The 22860-nt window shown below is 36.0% G+C and overlaps 1 protein-coding gene across 23 annotated transcripts in view; it reads left to right on the top strand.

Moving 5' to 3' along the window:
* EYA4 (EYA transcriptional coactivator and phosphatase 4) overlaps positions 1 to 22860 on the top strand; it is a 154544-nt gene that overhangs the window by 47840 nt on the left and 83844 nt on the right. Inside the window, exon 1 of one of the 23 annotated variants that reach the window (XM_038176294.2) lies at positions 18410 to 18668. The exons of 21 other annotated variants lie outside the window; for them this stretch is intronic. The gene's annotated coding sequence lies outside the window, so the exon portion shown is untranslated. Of the gene's footprint in view, positions 1 to 18409; positions 18669 to 19404; positions 19705 to 22860 lie in introns of those variants that run through there. One more of the 23 variants, XM_072035990.1, reaches the window with a different exon arrangement.

Here is a 22860-nt window from a genome sequence, read left to right as displayed (position 1 = left end):
AAAACAAAAAGGCCTTCAAAGAAAGATGAACTTGAACTCTGGTGAACTTGATAAGAATTTGTCATCTGTTTTAGCAGAGCTCAAATTTAAGCTCTGGTGCTCCGTCAATGTTGTGCCCCTTGTCAAGCTGAAATGCTGTAGTTCTGGTAGCTTTCATGTTCTTCAGTGGCATACAACACCTCTCACAAACATTTGGCAGCTTTATTGGCAGTGGTGACTGGAAAAGTTAGCAGTTCCTGTGACACCTTTCTGTAAGCTTTCTTTCCTACAAAACTGCACAGGTAGCTGTGGATTTCCTAGAAAGAATAAAGGGATTTGTATTAAGTTCTATATGCTTCTAGTTATTTAACAGAAAGGGATTCTGTTTCTTCTTCCCTCCCAAACACAGACAAACATATCGTTACAGTAGTTGGACCTTATAAGGTCCAACTTAAGGCATTATGTACATAAGGGCATTGTAACAAACAGTTGTTTGTAACAAACAGTGATAAGAACAGATATGCCTCGAAATCATGATTCACTATCAGTTTTAGCACAGCTGAGAATTATTTGTAATGGGAATTGTTCACATCCCAGTGACTTTCTTGTGTATGCCTCATAACTGTTCTCAGGTACTGAGGATTTTGGAAAGGGCGCTTTTCAGTCTTTTATCAACTTTTCATGGATTTTTAATGGTCATTATTGTTTTTGTAATACAGTGGTACCTGCAGCATTTGTTCTGTGGTGCTTATGCTACATGATATGAATAATTATAAGTATTGTACATGATAATTCTATAACTCAAAAAAGTTATAAATAATTATAGTATACAATACGAATCACTGTTTTTTGCTTTTTGTTTTTTGCTTTTCTTTTTTTTTTTTTTTTGGTAAAGGGTTACTTACAGCAAGAAACATCTCAGCCCAGAAGAATTCTCTGGCTCACTTAAAAGTGAGATGTAAAGATTCTGAGAAATAATCACCAAAGCTTGGAGCATGACAGATTCCTGAAGCCTTTCCTTTCTATGCTTTTACTAAAATAAGCAGACTGAAATTCACTATATAATAGCGTTACCTGTTTTTCAATGTATGTGACATATAGCATCTGTTTTAGATACTCTAATTCACAATTCAAGATGATCTTTTAATCCAATAAGGCTTTTATCCCACCAATTCCTCTCTTATGCAATAGGGTGGATGAGAGAAAGGCTGTGGATGTGGTCTACCTTGACTTCAGTAAGGCCTTTGACACCTTTCCCCACAACATTCTCCTCAAGAAACTGGCTGCTCATGGCTTGGACTGGCATATTCGTCGGGCTTAAAAACTGGCTGGATAGCCAGGCCCAAAGAGTTGTGGTGAATGGAGTCAAATCCAGCTGGAGGCTGGTCACTGGTGGCATCCCCCAGGGCTCAGTACTGGGGCCAGTCCTCCTTAATATCTTTATCAATGATCTGGATGAGGGGATCGAGTGCACCCTCAGTAAGTTTGCAGATGACACCAAGTGCGTGTGTCGATCTGCTCAAGGGTAGGAAGGCTCTGCAGGAGGATCTGGAAAGGCTGGACCGATGAGCTGAGGTCAACTGTATGAAGCTCAACAAGGTCAAGTGCCGGGTCCTGTACATGGGGCACAACAACCCCAAGCAGAGCTACAGGCTGGGAGATGAGTGGTTGGAGAGCTGCCTGGCGGAGAAGGACCTGGGAGTATTGGTTGATAGTCAGCTGAATATGAACCAGCAGTATGCTCAGGTGGCCAAGAAGACCGACAACATCCTGGCTTGTATAAGAAGCAGTGTGGCCAGCAGGTCTAGGGAAGTGATTGTCCCCCTGCACTTGGCTCTGGTGAGGCTGCACCTCGAGTACTGTGTTCAGTTTTGGGCCCCTCACTACAAGAAGGACATGGAGGTGCTCGAGTGAGTCCAGGGAAGGGCAATGAAGCTGATGAGGGGTCTGGAGAACAAGTCCTACGAGGAGCGGCTGAAGGAGCTGGGCTTGTTCAGCCTAGAGAAAAGGAGGCTCAGGGGTGACCTCATCACACTCTACGGGTACCTTAAAGGAGGCTGTAGCGAGGTGGGGGTTGGTCTATTTTCCCACGTGCCTGGTGACAGGACGAGGAGAAATGGCCTAAAGTTGTGCCAGGGGAGGTTTAGGTTGGATATTAGGAAGAACTTCTTTACTGAAAGGGCTGTTAGGCATTGGAATGGGCTGTCCAGGGAAGTGGTTGAGTCACCATCCCTGGAGGTCTTTAGAAGACGTTTAGATGTAGAGCTTAGGGATATGGTTTAGTGGAGGACTTGTTAGTGTTAGGTCAGAGGTTGGACTAGGTGATCTCTTCCAACCTAGATGATTCTGTGATTCTGTGAATAGTAAGCAATAATACTAAAGAATTGAAATGCCTCACTTGTTTTGAAATTCTCTTAGGAGATGGAAATCTGGCTGATCAGTTCTTTATGCCTTTCCAAAAGGCACTCAGTAGTCTTTTTCATGGAATACTTTTGAGAACAGTTAACGGGCTTGGGAGTACAGGTTCTTATATGGATAAAATTCTGCTTAGAAGGTAAGAAACAAGAAATGGAATGTTGAAAATAGGGTTAGATGTCGTCATGGAAAAAAGTTACTTGTTGAAAAGAAATCAGTTAATTTTTAGAGATCCCACTGTTAGCCAACATTCCCTTGGTTAGTCCAACAGTTGCTGGAGGATTAGACAGTTCTTTGGGAAAGTATCACTATGTGATTTCCCTGTTCTTACACATTTTCTTGACTGTTTCCCTATTAGCTTTTGCTGAAGGTGGGATGTTGGTCTCACTGCACTTTCTGTCATATTGAACAGATCTCCTTATGTTCTTAAGAAAAGACTTGCAAATGCCCCAGCACCATTTGCTGCAGTACGGACATAATTAGCTCTAATACCAAAACAAAAGATGTTGGTGCTTCCCTTCTTGCCTTTCACAGAAATTAATATCCTGATTTGTGCACAAGCTTAGTATCATGCACAAGCTTAGTATCTTGTTGCCTGAGGTTGGGTTAGAAAATGAAGATGAGTTCTTGGCAGTAAAAAAAATTCTTTAACTGGGATCCTATCTGAGAAGCTTATTGAGCATGGTGTGATCTCCCAAGCACATAACAGGACATACATGTACTTATAGAGCATGTCCTACTTTCTGGTATACATTTCTCCCATGCTACTTGGCAATGAAATTCCCCTTAGTTTTCAGTCCTTCTGTAACTGTCTTGGTTCAGACTTTCACAGGACCTGGTTCCTTTCCCCACCCTAACTCGACAGGTTCCTCTCAGCTTTGCTTTTGCCTTCTGTAGAAGCAAGGGTAGCCCGTGCTGACCTGATAAGCCTGACTGGAGCAAGGTGATTTTGTCCAAACTTATTTGCATGTCCCTACCTCAATTCCAGAAAAGTGACATGACCCACAATGCTAACACAGATGGTATCCATTTGGGATCCTCATGTACCTTTGAACTGAATACCTCATGCCTTACTAGAGGGACACGTGTCAGTTGGTTTTGAGCAACTGAGCTCAGTGTTGTGAATTCCCCAGTGCTGGCCAGTCAGCCCTTGTTGTCACTGTGTTCTATTAAATTGCCGGACAATCTGTGGCAGAGCAAAATGTTCCACTGTGTATTAGCAGTCAGGTTTACTGACCTGCGTTAGTTGGATTCCTACATATATCTCTACATTGCAATCAAACTTAAATTTGGACTTGTTCTCCAGGAGCTGATCCAAAGTGCACTGATGCACAGAGGAGTCTTCCAAGTAACTGCTGTAGGCTCTGGAATGAGTTGAATATTATAACACAGGCTGGAAACATTCAAAGAGGAGTCACTATTTCTCACACACAGGCACACTTGGATGTGTTCAAATGATTCATTATTCAAAGCTTATGTAGAATATTTTGTTCAACAGCTATGAGTAAAAATACATGTATTACTATCCAGTCAGAAGAGAGAAAATTCACTTCTGGCATGGTGGCCTGGCAGATGTTAGGAAATCTGTTTTTGAGGGTGGGTGTGCAAACACACCCACGTGTTTGCAAAGTTGTCTACTGATCCAAATCATTTTTAGCTTTCAATGAGATTTTTCAATGAGAAATGTTTCACTGACTTGTGGATTTATTTTCATGTTCTGTCCAGCTTCTCCCAGATGCATTCAATAGATGAGAGCATGGAGGGTAATACTGGCTAGTCTTTATGTATTTAACATACCATCCCATTCCTTCTGCAAGCATATGTTGAGATCTGGACAAATGTTTAATATCATTGTTAAATTGCAAAATTAAACCTTGGCCAATTGGACATGATCTACTTGGAAGAGCACAGCTCTGTAGAACATTCTGGTGGTCTTCTGGGCAGGACAGCCATAATCATTTGCAGAACCCTAATTGCATTGGCTCAAAGTCAAAACTACCCCCAGGCCATTAACTTAGCCTTTTCTTAACTTCTGAGAAATGTCTGCTCCCCACAATTTGTAAGTGGACATAAACCCTGTGCATTTGGACTTATTTCTTTATACTTTGTTCCATGCTCAAAAGTCCTAGTTGGTTCCCACTGAGTTTAAGGTATCCCATTCGAAACAATGTTTTCATTAGTCTTATCACCCTTGCATACTGATCTGCTTTTGATCTGATTGGGTCTGTGTCTGTTCTATAATGGGTTTATCCACATTTCCTAATGTATAAATGGATAAGGAGATCTAAGATGAGATATCTAACTTGCCAAGAAATTGGAATTTGTAAGTTCAGCCAATCTAGATATCCACTCGCTTTCTGATGTATACGTATGAATGTAAATTGGTTTCAGTCATTTAATTTACATACCAAAGAGCCAGAAGAAGGTGTAAGTTACTATAAAAGTGGGTAACTAACTTATTAATGCATGCTCCTTTTAGTTGTGTTTCCTGTTTAGCCTCTCTCCTGACTGATCAGTTATTAACAATGCCATTATAAGCTAAAACATATTTAAATAATTCAAATTCAGAGATAATGCATACAAGGATGTAATTTAAATTTTTTGAATGAATGTGGATATAAATTTCCCCGTTTTACAATTCTAGACTCACTCACTTTGCTCTTAAGGCCTGTTTTGACAGCCCAAGAGTCAAGAGACTAAAAATCAAGCTAACAGAGAAACGTGTCCTAGACAGTTCAGAGTATGCTGGGTCTGGCCTATAAGTGCCTATGAACTTGTTAGAATTAATCCAAGCCTTTCTACTTCCCAGAGTTGCCTGGTTTAAAACCATGTGATTTTAATCACTATTTTAACCATAATTTAAACTACCCATTTAAACTACCAGAAGATAAAGTTTTTATCTTCTTTTTTTTTGTTTGTTTGTTTGCTTGCTTGCTTGCTTTGTTTGTGTTTATTACCATTTTAAAATTGTTTTTCTTTAGAAACCTTCATTGTCATTGACAGTTTAATCATTAAACATGGATTTGTCCTGAATGGCATCTGAAAAATGAGTATTTGGGGAAGTCTTTTAAGGTAATTTTATGGACTTCAGCAGCTTCTGAATCTCAGTTCATATTTTGTTAGATCTAAGGAAACTGCATTTTTTACTTGATAAAAATTTAAAGTTAAACTTATTCAGATCAACCTGCAGTTTGAATGGAAATCAGAATTCCACCCAACTTCAGAATAAGCATAATTTAATTTATTTAATTGAAATAAAACTACCTTAAGTAGTTTGAATACATAACAAATATTTTAATGTACAACTAAAGGATTTCTTATACAAGAGAATTATTAGCCACAATTACAAAATGAACATATGATGACTTGTTAGTCATCATATTGGGACAGATTTTCAATACCACCTGCATATATTAATGTATGGAAAGGTACAAAAGGATTTTTTCTTTACAGAAAGATGTTATAAATGAAACTACTGATTTCTGAAATAAATAAATAAATAAGAGTTTGAATTGAGAATTAGGTTTCTTCCTACATGGACACCTTTGATGTTTTCTGTACCAAAAAAATTCAAATAGTAACTGGTAGAGCTCTGCTTCTCTTACTTGATTTGTTATTTATGATTTGGAAAAGTGAAAATGTCCTGCTTTTTCAATTCTTGAGTTCCTTTATGTTAGAGTTAAAAAACTTGATTTGTTTTGAAAGAAAACTGAACAGAAAGAACAGAGAGAACTGAACAGAAAAAGAAAACTGAAACAGTGTCTTGGAAAACTCATTTCTGTGCAGGCGAAAACAAAATGTTTATCTGAGAAAAACAATTGCCAACATTTTCTCCATTGTATATGGTAAAAGAATACAATTGAATAATATTAGTTTAACTTTTTAACTTTAACTTTTTAATCTGGAGTTGTACTTAAAAGTTTTTCTTTCTATTTTTGTCTGAGATTAAAAATTCTCATTTATATTTAATAAAGATTCATTAACACAATTTAAAAATAATCCTGTTAATTCAATAATTTCAGAGGGTTTTTTTTTTTGTCAGTCTACTGACCTAATTACGGGTACTATTTTAAAAATGTTTTAAAATTATGCTTAAGTTGCTTTAAGTTGTGTTTTTTTTTTTTTAAAAGTTTTGATTTTTGTTTTTTAAGTTTTGAAAAACAAAGTGAACCCTTTTTTAATATTAAACTGTGTATCATTTAATATGTTGACATATATATGCTAACAGTTTTTCATATGAATGATACAAGTTGTTTGGATCGTTTTGGTAGATTTAATTATTTCTGTGAGTCTTTAAAGATTTTGTAATAGCACTTAGAGTCAAGAAAGTGGCTCTCTCTGTAGCAAGACAATTCTGCAGAAAACCATATTCATCATCACTTTGGACAGTTTTCATGAGTGTTATCAGGCCTCCTTTCTTCTTCAGCAGAATTTTCAGTTTTATTCTGATAGGCTTTTTAAACCAACATCCTGAAGATGGAGGTGCACTAAATCACAAGAGTCAGCTCTTCATGACTTAATAACTTTCAAACCTTGTATAACCTAAACATTGAGACAAAATCTAAAAGATGCTTCTTGTTAGCCAGTTTTATGTTGTAATGATTATCCTGATTTATTCTCAATGCTGGTGAATTTTATCTGTATCCTATCAATTTTTTTTTTTCAGTCACTCTCTATTTTTTTTTTCTCAAATTCATGGGTAACTTCTAAGAATCTTGCATAATATAACATTTTTTTACTAGTAATTTTCTCCTTTTTTTACTATTCGCACTCCTCTTTATATTCATTCTCAGTTTTACTTTCCTTTGAGCTGAAATAGATATACATGAATCTGCTTTCTAACCCTCAGAAAATGGCTTATGCTTAACATAATTTTGCAGAACAAGTCATCTGATTTCTTGAGCCCCCTGAAATCTAAGAATGTGTACTATTTTATCATAGAGATGTGAAAAACTCCATCTCCCATCTTCAAGGGCCCATAGCTTCATGTGCTGCTAAGCTGATGAGGTTATGATAAATAATTAGAAAAAGCAATACTGCAATACTTTTTTTTTTTTGTGTGTGTGTGTGTGTGTGTGCAGTGGAAAGCTCTTGTCAGACTGCATCAAATGAAAGACATTAGTTAATGTTTTCCTAATTCTCAAGGTTTAATTGTTTGTTCATATGTTCTTCTGAAACATTCCATCATCTCTGTTTTATATATGATTTTCTGTATTTCATTGAGATAATAGCTGTTTCAAACTACTTGTATCCCCAGAATTCATCTTTGATCTGCTTCATTTATTCTAAAACTTGGTGCACTTCCAGGTCATATTTGTGTTCCTTTCCCAATAAGCAACTCTGAAACAATGTGTCGAGACTGCAAAACTAACCTAGCAATCTGTGGTTGTCACTCCCTTTTTGTCTATATGGTAAATCTTTTTATAGAAACAAGAAGTTTAGATTTCATTTAACTAAGAAATGAAGTGTCAGCTTTAAGGCTCCAGTGTTAGGTTTCTTAACTGTAGAAAAATCTTGGGTTAAACTTACAAAACTGATCATCTGTTTAAATACAATAATCAAAGAGTCTGCACCACTGCTTCAGGCATCTAAATTTACATAGATATTTAGGGAACCCAAATTCAGGTTCACCCCACCTACTTCCCCATTAAGAAACCCAAGCTAGAAGTGAGCCAATGAAGAGATGTGGCCTTTGGAACAGTGAAATGGGTCTTGATCTGCAGCATCTCCGGGATAAACAAGTTCCTGAATTGGGCTGTTAATCTTTGTTAACTATTCAGAAAAACTAGGAGGAGTAGAGTTGTGTTGTAGTTCCCTAAAATGGGGCTTCACACAAAATCTACATGTATGTTAAGGTGTCTGATGTTGAGACTCTTCCAGTATTTCTGTGCTGCCACACAGCAGAAGGGAGAGAAATCTGCCCTCTGTATTAAATTCTGTTTGTCAACCTTCTATGGATTTGGAAGAATTATGGAATTCAGATAAGAGAAATGGAAATTAATAAAGATATTCAAAAACAGAACCCTTCTTTATGGCCTGAGGTTAATATAGTTGACAGGTGAGTGTAGAAATGCATGCTCAGTAATGAGTAGGACAGAGACTGTAAGTCAAGTGCTGCAATTTAGGGAGTATTGAAAGAAACTGAAATATTTTTCAAACTCATAAAAGGAATATTTTCCTACTAACACATAATAAAGGTTTATAATTCAGTGCCACTAGAGATTGTGGAGCCTAAAACTTGAGTTTTGTATGACTCTTTTGTAATGAAAAATAAGATAATCCTTAAATATTAATTAGTTTTGATTTGTCCAGATATAAATATGTATATTTCACACAGGAAAAAAAACAATGGAGAATAAAGGTAAAATTGAACTCCTTGTAATGGCAGGTTATTCCATAACTACACTGTACAGTGGGGAGATTGTATCTACTTTTAAAATAATCAGCAATGCCCACTTCCAAAAATATGTCATTGTATACTGTACAACACAAAGATCTCATCTGGTAATTTAATTTATAATAGAGACTGAAGGCAAAGATACCACGGTTGATATCCTGAGCTATTAGCCAGCTCTGGAGTGCAAGCACTCTCTGGGGGAAAAAAAATAATTCCCTCTTCTGCTGCCAATTTGTCTCTACTTCCCTCTCATGCAGATACTTGTGTAAAAAGGACTTCAGGTGTAACTTCCTTTCTTTCTAACCCATCCTTCTGCACAGGCAGTTATGCATTCATTTAATTTTTTAAAATATGGGTTTGAAACTGCCTTTAATTCTTCAGTGCTTTTAATGCAGTGCTTGGACGCTCACAGCAGTGACAGAAAGCAGAACTAGAGCTATATTTAGTAACAGGGTACTATTTGCTTGGGCCCTGCCTCTGTCCAGATGTGACTCTTTTGGGCCAAATCGGCATGAATCTTGCATACATGGCTTTGGCAGCCAGTAATGCCATGCACTCTGTATATATGATAGAAGTTTGCTTGTAGTGAAGTAACTGTGCTTTACTTCAGTTTGGTATTTTAGTTACTAGCTCGTATATTTCCTCTCTCTGTTCTGTACCTGAAGATATTTCAAAGATTTCTTAGTATTTTCTAATATTCCCTTGAACTCTAGCTAAACTCAAAGATATTTTTAGTGGATTCATTTTGAATGTGTGTGCTTGAGTTGTTTCAAATCTCTGGAGCAATGTTTTTATGCACTATATACATTTTTCAATAATATCTCAATGTATTTGTATCTCTCTAGAAATATGTGTGCTGTGTAAGTCTCATTTCTAATTACACACATTACCACATGATGTCTTTTTTTGTTGAGAACAGCAAACAATTGCAAATCTGGTAAAGAGAATAGACGTGAAGTATCAGATGGAAGCTTAACCATATTCCAGTTCCAGTTCGATTCAGGTAGTGATTTTCACATATGCCTAACTGCACACCGAATAATCTTATTAAAGCCAATGAAACAATTCACATGTGAAGAAATAAACATATGCATAAGCATTTTTACAGTTTGTGTCAAATACTCTCACTGGCTTAGAAACCAGTATTTAAAAACACATACATTGCCTGAATGTATATCTCCAAAACGCTTTCTTGTATTCTAAAAATTGGCAAACTACAGTTGTGTCTGTCTGAAAGAGAATAAAAAGCTTTATCTATATATCTGTATTCTACCAATGACCAGAATCACTACGCTATCTTTAAAACTGAGAAAAAATTGTTTTGGTGTACCACAAGGAAATACCATTCGTGTTTTTTGTCTGTGTTCCTTTAGACTTTGGTTCTTGGTTTCCAGTTTGGAAAGAAGTTTTGTTCACCTGCAAAAGTAACTAGGTTTTCCTCAAATACCTTCATTTGGTGTGTATTTCAGTTCATTTCATTCTCCACAGAATGAAGCTTCTATATTTTATTCTCTATTTTGAAAAAAGTACTATTCAATTATTGGAAATTATCAAAAGGCTATCTGTAGAAGCAGAATTCTAAGTTCCTTGTTTAGGCAGTAATATATTTTTTTAGAGGTGTGTTTTAGAGAAGAAATAAATTGATAGATGTAAAAACAAAACACAACATCATTATAGATTTTTAAAATTATTTGTTGTTGTTGTTAACCATTTCAAAGCACTTTGTGTTTCATGACAGTAACAGTATCCCGATTTTACTAAAGCTTCTAAATTATCATAAATCATGACATATTTCATGACATATTTATTCTTCATTTATATATGCAAATCTAAATAGCATGTAGAAGCAACTTGTCTATGTTATAGTACTTGTGTCCAGAAACAGAGATCATGATTTTAATCCAAGTTATTCTTCCAAATGCTTGTGCTGATGCTGAAAAATTGGTTATGATGATGGAGGATGTTTGCTCTCCAGCACTAGTCACTTGTAAGATGATCCACCTTTGAAGTTGCGGTAAAACCTCTGAAATACTATATTTTTGAGTAGAGCAGTGTTGAAATCTATATCCTGATCCAAATTTTGCTCTCACAACAGTGCAACCCCATTGACTGTAGTGGAATTGCAAGTCAGATGAGGGAAAAAATTCAATGAATTAAAACTTCATAACATAGAAATACCATGCAAAAGATAAAGGAAGGGCCAAATTTTGGTAGTATGTCATGAATAATTTTAGATCAACACTGCAGTAAAGGAGAGTATTGTCATAAATGGACGTTAATAGCATTGCATTTCTATTTTTAAACCTGCATGTTTGAAAAATACTATAGGATTCTTGCATATAAAACAGTACAGAATTTTAAGTGATTTTACAAATTTTAAAAGCTTGTAGATTTTAGCAGGTGATCAGTTTAATACAAGGGTGTTTTGACAAAACTCTCTGTGGAAGCCAAAAGCCATATTGTGCTCTTGGTTATTGTGGTGTATTCCACACCAAACTGCTGAGCTTGTCTAGTGAGCATAATATGCCCCCACATCTTTTCTGGGTTGCAGAGGACTTAAAAATGAACTTAGACTTCAGGATACAGTAATTTAAAGCAAAGGGTGTATTTAATAAATTTACAAAGAGGGAGGATTGTGTTTTATTTAAGCAGTAGGCTGTCACTGAAGGAAAAAGAAATAAAAGCCTATAGTGTAGCACAGCAGAAAAAGGAGCAAGCTGCTGAAAGCTGGATAATTTGGGGATATAGAGATGTCACTTCCTCCCTTTGCCAGGCTGTGAAATTCTTTGCAATTCCCACTGGTAAAGCTGCCAACACAAACAAAGAAAAAAATGGAAACTTCTGTGCAAGTTCTCCTTTGATACACAGAAGAGCATATACATTCAAAGGAATGAATTTATCAGCACTGTGTTTGATACAAACCTTATGAAAGTATTATGGGAAAAACATGGACATCTTACCCTAAAGAAAGAAAATAATAAGAAATTAATTAGCTAATTATACTGTACTATCATTAGAATTGTGTTTCTAAGGGATGATTTTAGCAATGCATGCACAGTTTAAAACTATGGAATACTAAGGTGCCCAACAGTTAGTGTCATCTGTAAAGAATCAGCAGCATGGCTCAGCAGAACTTTCAGAGTACGGGTTTTTTATTAACACATTGATGACTTCAACCTTAAATGTAGTTATATGGAAAGAGCTGTAAAATTTTTGTACTAGAAATAATTTCTATTAATTTAGATTTTATTCAAACTTTTAAAGGATATTAAAAGGTTAACTGACCCAGCTAGGCTGGGTGTCTTTCTGGAATAATCACACCTAGACATGAAGACCAAGAATTTTCCCTGTAATAATCTATGTAACTCATGTATTCCATTAAGTTTTACTAGAGGATCGCTTTTTCATTAAATTAAAAGCATTTCTTTGTAATGTGGCTGGATTTTGTCAACAAATGAAAGACAAACTTCATTCATGTCCCAAACAGAGCTTTTATTTAGTTTTGTTTAGTGGAATACTGCACAAGCTTTTATAATTTATTTTTCTTTTGTAGTACCTTATTTGTATTGGTTTACTTTAATGCATATATAAATTTATCAGGTTGCATTGAAATTTCATATTAAAAAAAAAAAAACACTAACTTTTTGTTCCATACTTCTGTATGAATCTTAGTAAAGGAGGTGATATCAGTTAAAACACTGCTTTTGTTGAACCATTAGATACCTGAAAGAGCTTACTTGCTAGAAAATAGTCATTTATGGACAGTCTTTTTCAGGGTGAGTCAGCCATTCCTTAATTCCCGTGTCTCCCAAGTCAGAAGCTAAACACCATCTTTTCCCTCATGTAAAAAGCACTTCCCTTACCACATCAGGCTTTGCTCCAGGCACAAATAAACAGTGTGAATCCTAGCACTGTGCCCAGAAAGGTCAGGCACTGTTGCTGCTGTTCCTGCTTTTGCCTGCCCCAGAACAAGAGCACCGCCTTGAAGTGGTTTGCATACCGCAGTTTAGGAATCCCTGCTTTAGTTATCTTGGGCTTGGTATTGCTCTAGCTTTCTGGTGAGGAGGCCTATGCAATTATGAAGGTGCCAGTCAGCTTTCAAAATAAACAGTATGTTAAAGCAAGGATAGAGCCCTTGTTTTATTTGAAAAATATATCATACCATTCCTCAAAACATTATTTCTGAGCATGTACAATAAAACAGCCACGTGTATGAGGAGTGAGGGGGAAGAGGAAGGAGAGCTTGCAGGAGCAGGGCAATAGCTAAAAAAATGCTCAGTACAAGCAGTGAAAAACATCTGGAGAAAAAAAAATATAGAAAAATGGATAGCATTTCGTCTACTCAGACTAGATATTACTTAGACTGAGGCCTGACTAAGAGCAGTAAAATACTAACAAACACTCTTAAGAAGTGTCTTTGAAGTCATAATGGTGAAAATGATAGAAATTGTGGTCTGTTAATCAGAAGTTCAAGTCAAAAAAGTATCAACAATTCAGCCTCTTTATTTCCCTTGCAGCTTTCAGGATCTGCTTTAAAAATTTAAAATCTTCTTCCCAACTTTCACGTAACTGTAGTTCTCTCCTGTACTTATTTAAATAAACTTTTCATTTGGTCATAAAATAAACTTTGAAGATTATACTAGAGTAGACTCTGCAGAGCCATAAGAAAAAAATAGATTTTAAACTTTCAGTTTGTATGCCTGGCACTGATCTTGATTGGGGCCCTAGAAAATGCGGTGACAATTTTTTTGACATTTAAAAAATTGTTTTTACCTTTAAGGCCTTAGGTAAAGTGTTACATGACAACTTCCCTTTAGGAGAAATTATATGAAAACTCTTTTCATATAATTTGTCCCTTGAACTTAATGTATACTTTGAAATGTTCAGGATTTTTCTTGTTTTAAAAATTTTTATTTCAAGTTACTTTGTTTTAAATCAGAATTAATATCAGATTCTCTTAAAATGCCCCCTGAGATTAAGATGTAGGTAAGTACTTTTAGACAAAATTTCATGGAGGAGATCAATGGAAAAAAATGAGATGGAGAGGCTGAGAAAAAAATACGGTTTCCAGTTTTGACAATTTTGTTGTATTTATATTAATGTTTTGAGTTAAAGGCTTAGTATCAAAGGCTTAGTATTTCAAGTTAAAGACATGAAGATATATACTTGTATTTTACAAAGTTACATGTAAGAGTGTACAAATAAATTGGAAAATGTGAATACAGAAAAAACCAAGCAATTTTTAGTGATTTTTTAAGCTCTTTTGGGAATGTATTTTCAAATATTTATGGTTCATTTGTTGTTTGTAAACTTTTTCATTATCACTGTAAATTTGATGTACTGCTATATCTATTTCTACTTCGAATTCAGTAATTTAGATAGCTCATGTCAATAATGAAAAAAGTGCGGTAATGAAAAAAGTGCATATCTTGACATCCAGCCAGAGATATCTTGACATTTGTTGTTTTGTTCTCCGTACCTGAGAATCACAGAATCACAGAGAAGCCACTTTCTGCAAGGCTGAGAGGAATAAAGTGAGGAAAAGTGACAGGGATGGTGATGAAACTGAACTTTCCGCCATGAGTTGCAAGATGTTAAGTGTCCAGGTAGAATGTAACAGAGCTTTAGTTGTAACTAGACAAATACAGTATCGACAGAACTGTTAAAATAGTGATGATTTTATTTATCTCCCTTGCTTTTACAAACAAGCCCTGGAGCAGGTAGGAGGCAATTTTGACATGTAATTCAAAGGATAGTTTGGCCTCCTATAAGGTCTATCAGCTGTTGTGGAACTGCAACAGAAACATTTTGAACAAAACAAACAAACAAAAAAACCAAATAGATCAGAGGTGACAAATGCATCTGAGAGGGGTTTATAAATGTAAATTTAATTAAAATTTATTGAAAAAGCATGGCAGTTTAGACCTGGGAATTTATTTTTTCCAACAGTTTGTAGCTAACAAGAGGAACAAACAAAGAAGTTAAAAGCGGTTGAGCTAGTTTTTTTGACACAATTGGGCTGGTTTGAGGCACCATTAGACCAGCCTGGCTAGAGGTTCATACCCCTAGGGCCTGTCATGACCTATTGAGACTCAGTCCCACAGCCAGGGAAATGTAAAGAGGCCCTGAGGGGGATCGAAGTCACTGCCTTGCACAGTTCTCGTGATCAAAGCACCTTCAAACCCTCTTTGAATGCAAGATCAGAGTCCACTAAAATATTTATTTGGCATTGAATTTGATCTCTAATTGTGAAACTGTTGACCAAACCAAAATCTCATAAGCAGCCCTTTCTCAAAAAGTGCTCTCCTTGCATTCATTTGTCATCAGTTGTATCACTGTATTGCTCAAAAAACGTACTGATTCAAAATGTGGAATAGTAGTGATGGCTCTCAAAATGCATTAGAGAAGCTTGCTCTACAGCAACAAAATTTGCTGCTGTTGTGTGTTTTTCCCTCTAAAGTATCTTGAGAAGTACTGCACATATCATATGATGAAATCTGAAGGAATAGTTTTAAAAAAAAGCAACTGCAAAATTGCATTCAAGGGAACCATATGTTCCCATCAGTATCTGAATAAGTGATTACTGATTATATAAATGAAGCATTTTCCTTTTCTCCAATTTCTCCACCTAGAGGAAAAAGGAGAAAAAAGTAGTAGAGAAATCTTTCTTACCTCCCCTGATATTTGTATTGGTTTGGAAAGACGTGGATGTAACAGTACCTGAAACTTATTTAGTCCTGAACAGGTTTTTAATTTGTGACTATGTAAAAGGTAAAGAAGCACTGGCTTTTGCTTTGGTATTCTCTCTGTTGCTGGCAAGCAGTGAACAGCAATGTACAAAGCAAACTACAGAATAAGAAACATCACTGAGAAGAGAATTCCAAATTATATCTGAAGCAATTTTCATTACTGCGACCCTAAACCAAACACATTCAGTTTCAGAACTAATTGAGAAATTCAAAATACTTAACATTTCATGCTTTCACGTTTTTTCAAATTAATACTTTTTTTTTTTTTAATTCTCTAATTCTGCAATACTCTTGCTTAATGTTCCTCTCTTTTATATTTGTGTCCTTAGAATGGTGGTGTAAAGGCTCAAAGAAACTCCCCATTTATGTGTCCATAGAAAACTGCTCCCCCCTCGGTGATCTCAATTTGTGAATGGTGTCACTCATTAGTCACAGAGATGCTGGGACAGTGGTTTCCCTGGCTATCAAAGAAAGAATATCTTGCTGTACATGTAATGATTTTTCTCTGATCATCTTTTGACAGTATCGCTATGTGCACAGAATTATGGCTTTGATGTATTTTATATCTTTTGTCACCACCACTGTGTTCATTCTTTAATGCGATAAACTATCATTACTGTTGAAAGTGTTTAAGACTATAGTTTGGCATCAGGCACACAGGCCGGTGAAATGACAGAACTATCTTGCATTATTGGGAAAAAGAGGAAGACTGATGATCATTTCCTTGGTCCTTGACTTCCTGGGATCAGAGAAGTGTTGGTCTGTGGCAGGAGATGGGGAAGTTTAGGAAGACAGGTGAAGTAGTGGGGCTGTGGGGCAAGTGAGCCTCCTCTGCTCTGAAGCCACTGTCTGAAGACCTCCTGTGTACAGAGGTGTATGAAGGGGGTGAGGGCATGCTCCTGAAATACTTGGGGAATCCACAACCAGGCTGCACTTCCTCTGCCTTGATGCCTGGTAGAAGAGGCACATTTTATTCCTCATCTACTACTGTGATGACTCTGCAGTTTGTAGAGCAGTGTCCAAGGTTTTCAGTGGCAGAATTCATTGTTTATATCTGTCCCATGGCTTCCAATCTTTCCTTGGCAGCATTTTCCATGATTGCTTTTTCCTTTGTTTCCCTTTTTGATGGTGAAATAAGCAATTGCTTGTTTGCAGTCTTGCATTAGTAAACTTTAACATCTGACATATTAGTTGTTTCAGCAGTTAAGAATGAGGTTATGCCCAATGCTAATGTCAAAAACAACATCTGAAAGCTGATTATGCTCTCCCCAATTCTTTATGTATGCTTCAGTGGGTTTTCATTGTCAAAGAGATGGGCTTTATTATACCACATAATGCAATAAAATGAGGATTACTTGGACTTTCAGACCATGAGATAATAGCAGCTGACAGGCACCTGTTTAAGGACGTATATGGTATTTGTAAGCACAAGTATTTTATAAAAATTAAGCAAAACTTCCAATTAAAAATCTTTTTCACTTAAAGTGCCTAAATAGATTTAGGTACAAAAAAGGCATCGAGGGATCTGGATGGATGTATTTATTAGTGGCTCTTAAAGTCCTGACAGTCCATTCTAATAATAAAGTGTGGGACCTGTCAAATGATGGCACAAATATCCTAATCTGAACTGACGTAGCTTTCTAGCCCAGTTCATCAATCATGTTTTATTAGCTTTAACAGAGCCAAGCTGCTATCTGTCATTTCGATGTTGTAGTGGTGACAAAAACTGGTGCCGAAAATGTGCTGCAGGTGTAACTTTCACTCAAAGAACGTTTCTGAGCAGCAGTCAGGTTGGGTTTGTGTGGGGAGAGAGTGCCATCTTCAGTTCCATATCTCCCCATGAAACAAGGCTGATTTTTGATGTTGCCCTATGGCTAAGAAGTGAAGAACAAAGTACCAGTAGAAATTTGGAAGTGGTTCTCAATTCTTATTTTTATGGGGCGTTGGACTTACAAAGAAAAATGCTAAACACCATGTTCTTGTTCCCATTTTAAGATACAGTTTATTTAGATACAGCTGTTGTGATGAGTAATTTCCAGTACAGTAAAGAAATGTAAGTTTGGGTTTTGCCTTTTTGGTTTGCAGTGTTGTATGAAGAAAGTAACAGTTGCCAGCTGGATTGCAGAACACTAGTAACCAGTAGCATATTGCATGCATCAAAAATGAGAGCTAGTGGTCTGTATGCTGCTGCATATTTACTGTGTTTTGTAAGAGCAATCAGTTCCCTGTATTCTTTCAGCATAGAATTGACTTGGTGTTTGCACTGGGGTCCTGGCACTTGACCCTTGTTTTCTTTGGCTGTGTGTCGTTTTGCAGCAGAGCTCGAGGACACTCCTCATCTCTTGTTTCCAGCATGTTAACATATTCAAGTAAATATTATCTGGCACAGGCACAGGCATTATCCTTTGGAGGAGTATTTGTAAAAGTTTTAAAGTCCAGATTAAACCATGGCATCCATCTTCCTCCCTCCTGAATTTCTTTTATTCACAAGATGAATGTTACCTGCAAAATTCTTTCTTTGATCTTAAAAAAGACTTTATTATGTGAATATACACAGACAAGGTTAGCACTCATAAATGTCTGTATTACTTGCAGGATATATGCCCAGGTAGGTCTCCTTATTTTAACACTTAATGGGACTTGGTACAATAAGGAGCAGATGTGTCGTAACGACAGCAGGCAAGCAGGGACTGGGAAGGTGGTTTCATTAAAAGAGCCTTGGGATAAATGCAGCACATTAGATACCCACTGAAAGACAGGAGCTGTTGATGGGGTGACCTCTGAATGCAAGTCATCTTACTATAAACAGAAGGGTGTGGAAAGCCATTGGACAGAGCCAAGCGTGTTTACTATCCAGATCTCCTCTTAGTTAACTTAAGTAATCTGACTGCGCGAGGCTCGGTCTGACAGTTCAGGGAAGAACAAAGTGTCTTCAGTATTTCTGAGTTTAGAAAGTTGTAGCGGCCGGTGGATAAGGTTTTTGTCTGGAAAATCTGTCTGAACACCTTAGCTGCTGAACAGCGGAAGTTCATTAGTGCTGAACATCACAGACACTCTTTTATTTTGTGTGTGTCCTGGTTACTTCACACATTTGGGGAATTTGGTTCTGTTCTTCAGAGATAAATGAGGTAAGGTTATGACGAATTTCCATTTGCGATACTGATGCAATTGTTCAGTGATACAATGGGAAATATAAGTGGGTGTTAATTGTGCGGCTGGATTTATTCTGAAAATTAGTTTTTGTTTTCATTTCTATAGTAGCAGTTTCAAACTTGTTTTAGAACAACATATTTGTTAATAGTGGTTGTGGTGTACAGTAATTTAGGTAGTCATTTGTCTGAATCCCTCAAGTACTTTCCTCTTTTGGGAGCAACCCTTTATTACTACAGGAGGTAAACTTGTTAAGTACTGTAAGAAATGAAGGGTGTTATTCTGTAGTACGCTGTGAGTGACACATTTTGTCAAATCTTTAGGCAGTTTGTTGTTTGGGCTACTCATCATTGTAAGAGACACTTAAAGGCTAGTATGCTGAGACAGGTGCCTAGACAAGCAGAGTTGAAATTAGTTAGCCCTAAATTAAAAAAAAAACTGTGGAAGCAAATAGAGATTTTAATTTACTACTATATTTCAGTCCATTTAGTCCATTTCTAACTCGGTTAGGCATTAGTTTGGAATAAATAATGCACCCTTAAAGCATGCTTTATATCTCTGTAGCATTATGTGCCAGTTGGCACTGTGTCTTTATATTTGAGCACTGTGACTGTTTCAAAGTTTTAAATGGCTTTTGCTCATTTCCATAGCTCATTTTTTCTGAAAACTCTGATTAAAAATTTCCTTGACCAGGGAGCGTGGGAGCATGCGTTGCTGTTGCACCCGAATGCTTTTTTCTGCCTTTGAGCCAGTGTAGCAGGCAGGCACAGCGATGCTGCTGCCGTGCTGTGCACAGGGGGCCACGACGTGAGCTGGCAACAACCACCCAGCTGCCGAAACGCCTGCTCCATTCAGGGAGACTCAGAGGGGGCTTGCACCGGGAGCAGCATTTCGTTGTCCTAGGAAAGCAAACAACGCGATAGAGGAGAAAGGGCAGCCTGGTTTGGTCTGTCTGTAAAAACTGATTTACTGCTATAGGGAACTGTAATGTTTAGGGAACCTGTTTGAAGAAAGGTATGATAAATTATTACAGCCAATAAGTTCTTCGATTTTGTTTCTGGGGTCTGGTGAGCAGCAAGTAGCAGTATCCAATTACATGTTTCTTTTCTTGGACTGCTCACTCTTTTCTGAAATACATTTCAGCTAAGGAGCTTTTAACTGTCTCACCACCTTTTTTTGCCATTGTAATGTCTTTATCTGCTAACATAAATCAAATGTAAATTCTGAAAAGATACATAAAGCAAGAAACACTTTAAATTCCTGAATGAAAAACAGTTCTCACCAAAGGATTTTTCCAACATAATTTTGAATTTATTGAACTGTGTAATGTAACTTGTTAAATGCTATAGTGGATCAAGTAGCATCAGCCATGTAGCTGAAGCAAAAGAACTTGAATTTGGCTTTGGGGAAATGTTTGTTTGTTTGTTTGTTTGTATGATCATGCAAGCATGTATATGCACATTTGAGTGTGTATACAGGAAAGCTAATTCATCTGCTACAAAAAATTGGAAGTTCATGTTAATTTGTAAGCTTAGATTTACAAAATTTAGGATTTGATAAAAATGTCTGAAGATACTGTAAAATAGAGGAAATATAAGAAAAACACGCTACATACTATCTGTCTCTTATTTGCATTATTACATATTTTTTAAGTCTTTTGTTTTCTGTTTGCAAGTAGCTATACTTAAATTTTATTAAAGTTATGTGTACTTTGGGATAATCTAGGAAATACTTAGCACTTTATTTAGTTTTAATCTTTGACTTTTAAAATTGATTTGGTAAATGTTAATTTAGGAATGGTTAAAGTTTTAACATAATACATCATTTCAGTATTAAAATTAAAGACAGCATGGCTGTATTATATTTATCTGTAAAAGATATGTGAACTGTTTGTAGATTTTAATGTTCTGGTTAATGTTCTACTTATTTTTGTGTTTTATTTTATGAACTCTATTTTCAATTACTCTGTTGGAAAAATCCAAAAATTTGTATATCTCTAATGGCTTAACAGGAAATATAATATTTGAGTATCATATGCAGTTTATTTCTCAACTTAATTCAGTGTTTATTCATTGCCCTGAGTTAATACACAATTAAACAATAATCAGTTATAAGTTATATCTGAAGAAAATGTGAAGGTTTTTAAACAGCTCATTTTAAACAAATCCCTTTTTATCTCCAAAAGAATGCAGTTAAAATATATATTGAAAAACCTGGATTGATTTAAAAGCGTAATTATTCTATTGTTTGTATTGGATTGAACAGTCATAGGCATTATCCCAGAATAGTAGAATATACTATTATTTTAGCTATAGTTAATTGAAGATTTGATTACTAAATATTAAACCAAAGTTCTCTGTGTGTTCTCATGGTAAATCTGTAATTGTTTTTCAAAATTCATTTCAGGAATATTTAAAGGTCATTAACTGAGCTTTACAATTATATAACTCTGGCTGATCATCTGGTATAACTGATAATAAAAAGTTTGGAAGGGAAAATAATTTGAAGTGGTTTCACATGAACAGAGATTCTGTATGTATTATATTTATTTACACACAAAAATATGTATTCTCGTGTACTTGCATGCATGTTTGAACAGTTCTTTTTACCGGGGGTTGCTTTTTGGATAATAGTACCCAATATAATAATTTGGATAATAATATCTCGCGGTTAAGTTTTTGTGGCACTTGAAGTATTTGTGCTGCTGGTCCAGGTGAGCTCTGCATTCAATTAGAGTCAGAACTGAGCACCAAATGTATGCACTCCTCTGAGCGCCCAGAGTGTTCGCTCCACTGAAGCACAGTTTAACTTGATTGATACTCGGATTTTAAAGCAAATAAGGACTAATTTTTGCCTGTGGCAAAAGATCTTTGAAGTTTCATGCCTGCGCTGAGGCCAGATTAGCGAAGCGGCAGGACTGTGGCTGGGACTGTGACCCTGTTGTGCTTGGCAGGTTGTGATGAATGGGGGGAATCTTTCTTAACCTTGTGGCCAAAACATTCCAGTATCACAGGTTAGGGAGGCAGGAGAGAAGGGAAGGGGGAGTCAAAAGATGCAGAAGCCTTGGCACGTTCAGGCAGGAGACAAAGGACACTTGCTTGTTTGTTTGAAAAAGGGGCAAACATACATACCCTTTCCACTGAATATGCCTGGAAAGGATATGGGAGAGAGTATATGGCAGATGCTCTGCAATATACTTTATTGTCATTTCTAACAGTTGACCTTGGTATATGAAATTTATCCTTTGCTGTTAATCTCTCTCCTGCTTTTGCTTTGAATGCTTTCAGAGTTTAAAGAATCTTGCTTGTTATATTCTCCTAAACAAAAGAGGTTTTCATTTAAGGCTTGAGATGTGTATAAAGCCATCCAAAATAAATTGGAGGAATGCCTTATTCCAACTACTTGCCTGTTGGTGAATTTTATATTTAATGTAATGAATATAAAGAATATAGCAAAGTTGTATGAATTTGGAAAAAAAAATTAAAACACACAAAAAAAAACAACCACAAAACAATTAATTGCTTCTGGAAAGCTGATCTTACTATTTCTATTTATAAAGCATTTATTTTTAAAGTAAAATACACATTTTAAAATAGCAGTATAATGAAAAATCTGAAAAATGTTTTGGGTATGCTAGTGTAAAGTAGTATATAGTGGTATGAACCAGTCAAACTTTCAAACCTGAAAAATGAGGCAAAAATGGCTTATATATGAAGTGAAATATGATCTATCAAGGCATCTTGTGATTATTTCTGTGGCATTTTAAGAGCTATATTACCTCTGATGTTGTCCCTGTTGACTAATAATGAAAAATATATTATTAGATTATGGCCTGAGTTTTTTTTACATTCTTTATACTATAAATACAGCTATGCTGGCTAGTGTTAAGAACTATAGCATAAAGCAAAAGGAAAAGAAAGAATGGTTAGAGTTTTTGACATGCATTATAATTGTGGCTGTTGTTGTTACTACTGTAAAAGCAAACACATTGCATTCCTCTTTATAAATAAAATGAAACATTTATTCTTCTGTGATTATTTTCTCTGGATGTCATTTTAACTGTGATAGTTATAATATTTTTAGCAGGTGTTGTGTTGTAAATGTACCTGGAGTTCACTTGTTCATTAATATTTTAAAAATTAAATGTAAATTTTATATATATATTCACAT

Source organism: Anas platyrhynchos, chromosome 3, assembly GCF_047663525.1.
Source record: "Anas platyrhynchos isolate ZD024472 breed Pekin duck chromosome 3, IASCAAS_PekinDuck_T2T, whole genome shotgun sequence".
Taxonomy (NCBI): Eukaryota; Metazoa; Chordata; class Aves; order Anseriformes; family Anatidae; genus Anas; species Anas platyrhynchos.
This window is presented reverse-complemented; position numbering and strand designations above follow the sequence as displayed.